General features: G+C 41.2%; 1 long non-coding RNA gene across 1 annotated transcript; it reads right to left on the bottom strand.

The window, feature by feature from the left end:
* Nucleotides 1-1,437: 1,437 nt before the first annotated feature.
* On the bottom strand, nucleotides 1,438-3,145 carry LOC112079263 (uncharacterized). Its single transcript, XR_011479137.1, has 3 exons — nucleotides 3,050-3,145; nucleotides 2,239-2,416; nucleotides 1,438-1,518 (listed from the first exon to the last, which is right to left on the bottom strand). It is a non-coding gene; the product is annotated as an uncharacterized lncRNA (long non-coding RNA).
* Between the last annotated feature and the right edge of the window lie 3,941 nt (nucleotides 3,146-7,086).

Genomic DNA, 7,086 nt, shown 5'->3' with positions numbered 1-7,086 from the left:
TCTGGTATTAGTATGGTATATCCCAGTATGGCATGGTATAGTATAGTATGGTATAGAATAGTATGGTATTAGTATAGTACGGTATAGTATGGCTATATATCTATGGTAGCGATTTATAGACAAATAGTATAGTATATAGTAGTGTGGTATAGTATAGCACAGTATGTATAGTATAGTATGCTATAGTATAGTACAGTATAGCACGGCATAGTACATTAGGTTATAGTATAGTATGGTATGGTATAGTATAGTATAGCCACAGTATGGTATAGTATAGTATGGCATAGTATAGTACAGTATAGCATGCATACACGTTAGGTTATAGTATAGTACGGTATTATTTAGTATAGCACAGCATAATATTTATAGCATGGTACAGTATGGTATAGTATGGTATAGGATAGTATGTATGCTATAGAATGGCATGGTGTAGTATGGTACAGTATAGTATAGCACAATATAGCATAATATAGTATGGTATAGTATAGTACATTATAGCATGTTATAGGATACCACGTATTAGTACAGCACAGTGTAGTATGTATAGTATGCCCGGTATAGTTATGGCATGGTATAGCATAGTATAGTACAGCTTAGTATGGAATAGTATAGTATAGTATAGTAAAGTACTGTATTATATTTACATCTTTCTGTGTCCTGGCTGCAGGGTTGCTCTATAAAATATAGTATGTAGTGTAGTGTGGTGTATAGCAGTAAAGTATTCACTGATGGTATAGTATGGTATAATATAGTATGGTATAGTATGGTATTATATTTACATTTGCTGTGTCCTGGCTGCAGGGTTGCTCTTCATAAAGTAATGTATAGTATGTAGTGTAGTGGTGTATAGCAGTAGATAGTATCATGGTATGGAACAGTATGTATAATATATAGGTATAGTATGGTATTATATTTACATCTTGCTGTGTCCTGGCTGCAGGGTTGCTCTTCTCTCTCCAGTGGTTTTCCTGGGCAGGTTCCATTCACTGGTGTCCAGCTTCTGTCACACACACAACAAACAATACACACAACTGGAGCTGTGTGTGTGTGTGTTGTGTGTGTGTGCGTGTGTGTGTGCTGTATAGTCCCAGCTAGCACATTTGGTTTCTTGGAAGTTGTAGGAGCGTATGTTTTTAGTTTCACATTGGTTGTGGGAATGAAGCGAAACGTTTCCTAACCGGTAAAACTGAAGTGTTTTTCTGAGAACAGAAGGAGAGTTTTGAAAGAGTTTTGCTGATGCCGAGAACGGAATGTACATGTTTTTAAATAACATTCTTAGAACTCTCTTGAATGTTGCAAACGTTTTATAGTGGTTTTTATGGAACGTTTTCTTAATGTTCGCAGAGCAATTTGAGAACATGACATTACATAGAACCACGAGAAACCTGAGAGTATGGTATAATATAGTATGGTATAGTATGGTATTATATTTACATCTTGCTGTGTCCTGGCTGCAGGGTTGCTCTTCTCTCTCCAGGTGGTTTTCCTGGGCAGGTTCCATTCACTGGTGTCCAGCTTCTGTCACACACACAACAAACAATACACACACTGGAGCTGTGTGTGTGTGTGTGTGTGTGTGTGCGTGTGTGTGTCTGTATAGGTCCCAGCTAGCACATTTGGTTTCTTGGAAGTTGTAGGAGCGTATGTTTTTAGTTTCACATTGGTTGTGGGAATGAAGCGAAACGTTTCCTAACCGGTAAAACTGAAGGTTTTTTTCTGAGAACAGAAGTGAGAGTTTTGAAAGAGTTTTGCTGATGCCGAGAACGGAATGTACATGTTTTTAAATAACATTCTTAGAACGTTCTCTGAATGTTGCAAACGTTTTATAGTGGTTTTTATGGAACGTTTTCTTAATGTTCGCAGAGCAATTTGAGAACATGACATTACATAGAACCACGAGGAAACCTGTAGGAAACGTTAGGGTGAAGTAGTGAACGTTGTTTCTTAACGATCTCTGAAATATTGGAGAACGTTCCCGATGTCAAATTGAAATTAAATTTAACCATGTTTGAACAATCATGAAACGTTCTGTTTTCGTAATGAAATACCAACAACAAAGGAGTTTCTTAAATGTGGTGAGAATGTTCCACGGCCAGGCTACTATCTTGCACTATTCCCAGAACGTTGTGGGAAYGATGTATGCTAAATAACCATAGGATAACCACGCTCTCACCAAGCCGTAATAAACATATGGTTCTCAGAACGTTATATGTTAGCTGGGGTGTGTGTACTATAGACCTTGATGCCTCTGGCCCCTTTCTCTCCGCGGGTCAGTTTGCTGAGCAGCAGCTGATAGGAGGCCAGGATGGCAGAAGGCCTGTTATTGGTCAGCATGGTGGTGACATCACTCAGACTGTAACCCAGAGACTCTGTCATGTAGGACAGCACCGATTGGTTCAGATCCTCAGGACGCAGCCTGGAGACAGAGACGGAGACACACAAAAGAACGCACACAGACACATGTAACAGTATAACTTTAGTACGTCCCCTCGCCCCGACCTCGGGCGCGAACCAGGGACCCTCTGCACACATCAACAACTGACACCCACGAAGCGTCGTTACCCATCGCTCCACAAAAGCCGCGGCTCTTGCAGAGCAAGGGGCAACACTACTTCTAGGTTTCAGAGCAAGTGACGTAACTGATTGAAACGCTACTAGCGCATACCCGCTAACTAGCTAGCCATTTCACATCCGTTACACATGTACACACACACACACACACACACACACACACGCACGCACGCACGCACGCACGCACGCACGCACGCACACACACACACACACACACACACACAGTTGATGGTTTTCAAATCTGGAAAGGGTGCCTAGAGGCAGATCCTGAAGAGATGACAAAAAATGCTGTGGTGAGCAAAGTGTGTGTGTTTCACGGTTGTTTGAGAGGAAACTAGAGGCTGCTATTGGCCTGACTCTGTTAGCTCTGAGATCGCCTCCAAAACTGACTCAACTTAGGAATGACTCGTGCAAGTGCAAGTGTCTGTTACTTGTTCTGTGTGTAGAAGTCTCTTGGTGTGTGACAGTGTTGTGTTACCTGTTCCTGTGTGTGAGTGTGTGTTACCTGTTCCTGTGTGACAGTGTGTGTTACCTGTTCCTGTGTGTGAGTGTGTGTTACGTTTCCTGTTGACAGTGTGTGTTACCTGTTCCTGTGTGACAGTGTGTGTTACCTGTTCCTGTGTGACAGTTGGTGTTACCTGTTCCTGTGTGACAGTGTGTGTTACCTGTTCCTGTGTGACAGTGTGTTGTTACTGTTCCTGTTGTGACAGTGTGTGTTACCTGTTCCTGTGTGACAGTGTGTGTTACCTGTTCCTGTTGTGTGAGTGTGTGTTACCTGTTCCTGTTGTGACAGTGTGTGTTACTGTTCCTGGGTGACAGTGTGTGTTACCTGTTCCTGTGTGACAAGTGTGTGTTACCTGTTCCTGTGTGACAGTGTGTGTTACCTGTTCCTGTGTGACAGTGTGTGTTACTGTTCCTGTGTGACAGTGTGTGTTACCTTGTTTCCTGTGTGACAGTTGTGTGTTACCTGTTCCTGTGTGACAGTGTTGTGTTACCTGTTCCTGTGTGACGTGTGTGTTACCTGTTCCTGTGTGTAGTGTGTGTTACCTGTTCCTGTGTGACAGTGTGTGTTACCCTGTTTCCTGTGTGACAGTGTTTGTTACCTGTTCCTGTGTGACAGTGTGTGTTACCGGTTCCTGTGTGACAGTGTTGTTTACCTGTTCCTGGTTGACGGTGTGTACCTGTTCCTGTGTGTGAGTGTGTGTTACCTGTTCCTGGTGTGTGAGTGTGTGTTACCTGTTCCTGTGTGTGAGTGTTGTGTTTACCTGTTCCTGTTGTGAGTGTGTGTTACCGTTCCTGTGTGACAGGTGTGGTTACCTGTTCCTGTGTGACAGTGTGTGTTACCTGTTCCTGTGTGTGAGTGTGTGTTACCTGTTCCTGGTGTGACAGTGTGTGTTACCTGTTCCTGTGGTGTGAGTGTGTGTAAAGGTTTTCTGGTGTAGCCCTCATTGATCCATTTCTCCTCCATAGCTGATCTGATTGTCGGCCGTTTAGAAGGCTCTGGTTCCAACAGGGACAGGACGAAACCTACCGCACCTGAAGAGAGGGGGAAAGACGAGAGAGGGAGAGAGGAGAGAGAGGAGAGGAGAGGAGAGGAGAGGAGAGGAGAGGAGAGGAGAGGAGAGGAGAGGAGAGGAGAGGAGAGGAGAGGAGGGAGGGTGGAGAGGAGAGGAGAGAGAGGAGAGGAGAAGGAGAGGAGAGGAGAGGAGAGGAGAGAGGAGAGGAGAGAGATGATGGGGTGGAGAGGAGAGGATGGGTGGAGAGGAGAGGAGAGGAGAGGAGAGGAGAGGAGAGGAGAGGAGAGGAGAGGAGAGGAGAGGAGAGGAGAGTGGAGAGGAGAGGAGAGGATGGGGTGGAGAGGAGAGGATGGGGTGGAGAGGGGAAAGAGATTCATTGAATTGGGTCTGAGCTGTACTCATTATTCACCCACGGTAACATAACCTGTTTTCATCACCATGGTAAAAGGACCTGTACACATTATCACCACGGTAACAGGACCTGTACTCATTATCAACACTGTAATACAACCTATACTCTTTATCACCATGGTAAAGGACCTGTACTCATTTTCACCACAGTAACAGGACCTGTATTCATTATCACCATGGTAATAGGACCTGTACTCATTATCACCACGGCAACAGGACCTGTACTCATTACCACCACGGTAACAGAACCTGTACTCATTATCACCACAGCAACAGGACCTGTACTCATTACCACCACGGTAACACAAGCTATTGTTTGTTGCTGACATGGCGATGTGAGGTGAGTAGCGTTTGTGTGTGTGTGTGTGTGTTGTGTGTGTGTGTGTGTGTGTGTGGTGTGTGTGTGTGTGGTGTGTGTGTGTGTGTGTGTGGTGTGTGTGTGTGTGTGTGTGTGTGTGAGGTGTGTGTGTGGGGTGTGGTGTGTGTGTGTGTGTGTGTTGTGTGTGGTGTGTGTGGTGTGTGTGTGTGTGTGTGTGTGTTGTGTGTCTCTATAAGTGTGTGTGGTACCTTTGCTGATATCATTGGGTATGGTTCCTATCTCTCCATTGACCATCTTCTGATGCAGCTGTTTGATGTTAACGGCTCAACAGTGAAAGGTAACGTCCCAGTCAGCATAGCACATACTGACCCCCTAAATAACATACAACATATTAAATTCTAGTACGACCCCTAAATAACATACAACAATTAAATTATAGTACTGACCCCTAAATAACATACACATATTAAATTCTAGCACTGACCCCCTAAATAACATACAACATATTAAATTCTAGTACTGACCCCCCTAAATAACATACAAAAAATTAAATTCTAGTACTGACCCCCTAAATAACATACAACATATTAAATTCTTAGTACTGACCCCCTAAATAACATACAACATATTAATTCTAGTACTGACCCCTAAATAACATACAACATATTAAATTCTAGTACTGACCCCTAAATAACATACAACATTATTAAATTCTAGTACTGACCCCTAATAAACATACAACATATTAAATTCTAGTACTGACCCCCCTAAATAACATACAACATATTAAATTCTAGTATGACCCCCTAAATAACATACAACATATTAAATTCTAGTACTGACCCCTAAATAACATACAACATATTAAATTCTAGTACTGACCCCCTAATAACATATAACATATTAAATTCTAGTACTGACCCCCTAAATAACATATAACATTCTAGTACTGACCCGCTAAATAACATATAAATTCTGGAGTGTAGCTGAGCGGGCCCCTATAAAACTAACATTATTAACATTCTAGTACTGGACCCCGCTAAATAAACAATTCCACTATAAATTGCTGAGTACTGACCCCTAATAACATATAACAAAATTCTGAGTGTGTAGCGACCCCCTAAATAACGATATAACATTCTAGTACTGACCCCCTAAATAACATAAACATTCTAGTACTGACCCCTAAATAACATATAACATTCTAGTACTGGACCCCTAAATAACATATAACCATTCTAGACTGACCCCCTAAATAACAATAACATTTCTAGGTACTGACCCCCTAAATAACATATAACATTCTAGTCTGACCCCCTAAATAACATATAAACATTCTAGTACTGACCCCCTAAAATAACATATAACATTCTGTATGACCCCCCCAAATAACATATAAAACATTCTAGTATGACCCGCCCTAAATTACATATAACATTCTAGTACTGACCCCCTAAAATAACCATATAACATTCTAGTACTGACCCCCTAAATTAACATATAAACATCTCTAGTACTGACCCCCTTAAAGAACATGTAACATTCAAGTACTGACCCCTAAATAACATATAACATTCTAGTACTGACTCCCTAAATAACATATAACATTCTAGTACTGACCCCCTAATAACATATAACATTCTAGTACTGACCCCTAAATAAACATATAACATTCTAGTACTGACCCCCTAAATAACATATAACATTTCTAGTACTGACCCCCTAAATAACATATTAACATTCTAGTTACTGACCCCCCTAAATAACATATAAACATTCTAGTACTGCACCCCCCTTAAATAACATATAACATTCTAGTACTGACCCCCTAAATAACATATAAACATTCTAGTTACTGACCCCCTAAATACATATACTTCTAGTACTCACCCCCTAAATACATATAACATTTAGTTACTTGACCCCTAAATAACATGATAACATTCTAGTACTGACCCCCTAAAATAAAACATATAACATTCTGAGTACTGACCCCTAAAATAAACATATAACATTCTAGTTACGACCCCCTTAAATAACATATACATTCTAGTACTGACCCCTAAATAACATATAACTTCTGTAACTGACCCCCTAATAACATATAACATTCTAGTACTGACCCCCTTAATAACATATAACATGCTAGTTACTTGACCCCTAATAACATATAACATCTAGTACTGACCCGCTAAATAAACATATAAATTCTTTATAGTACTGACCCCCCTTAAATAACTATAACATTTCTAGTACTGACCCCCTAAA

This window comes from Salvelinus sp. IW2-2015, unplaced genomic scaffold, assembly GCF_002910315.2.
Source record: "Salvelinus sp. IW2-2015 unplaced genomic scaffold, ASM291031v2 Un_scaffold7424, whole genome shotgun sequence".
Classification (NCBI taxonomy): domain Eukaryota; kingdom Metazoa; phylum Chordata; class Actinopteri; order Salmoniformes; family Salmonidae; genus Salvelinus; species Salvelinus sp. IW2-2015.
This window is presented reverse-complemented; position numbering and strand designations above follow the sequence as displayed.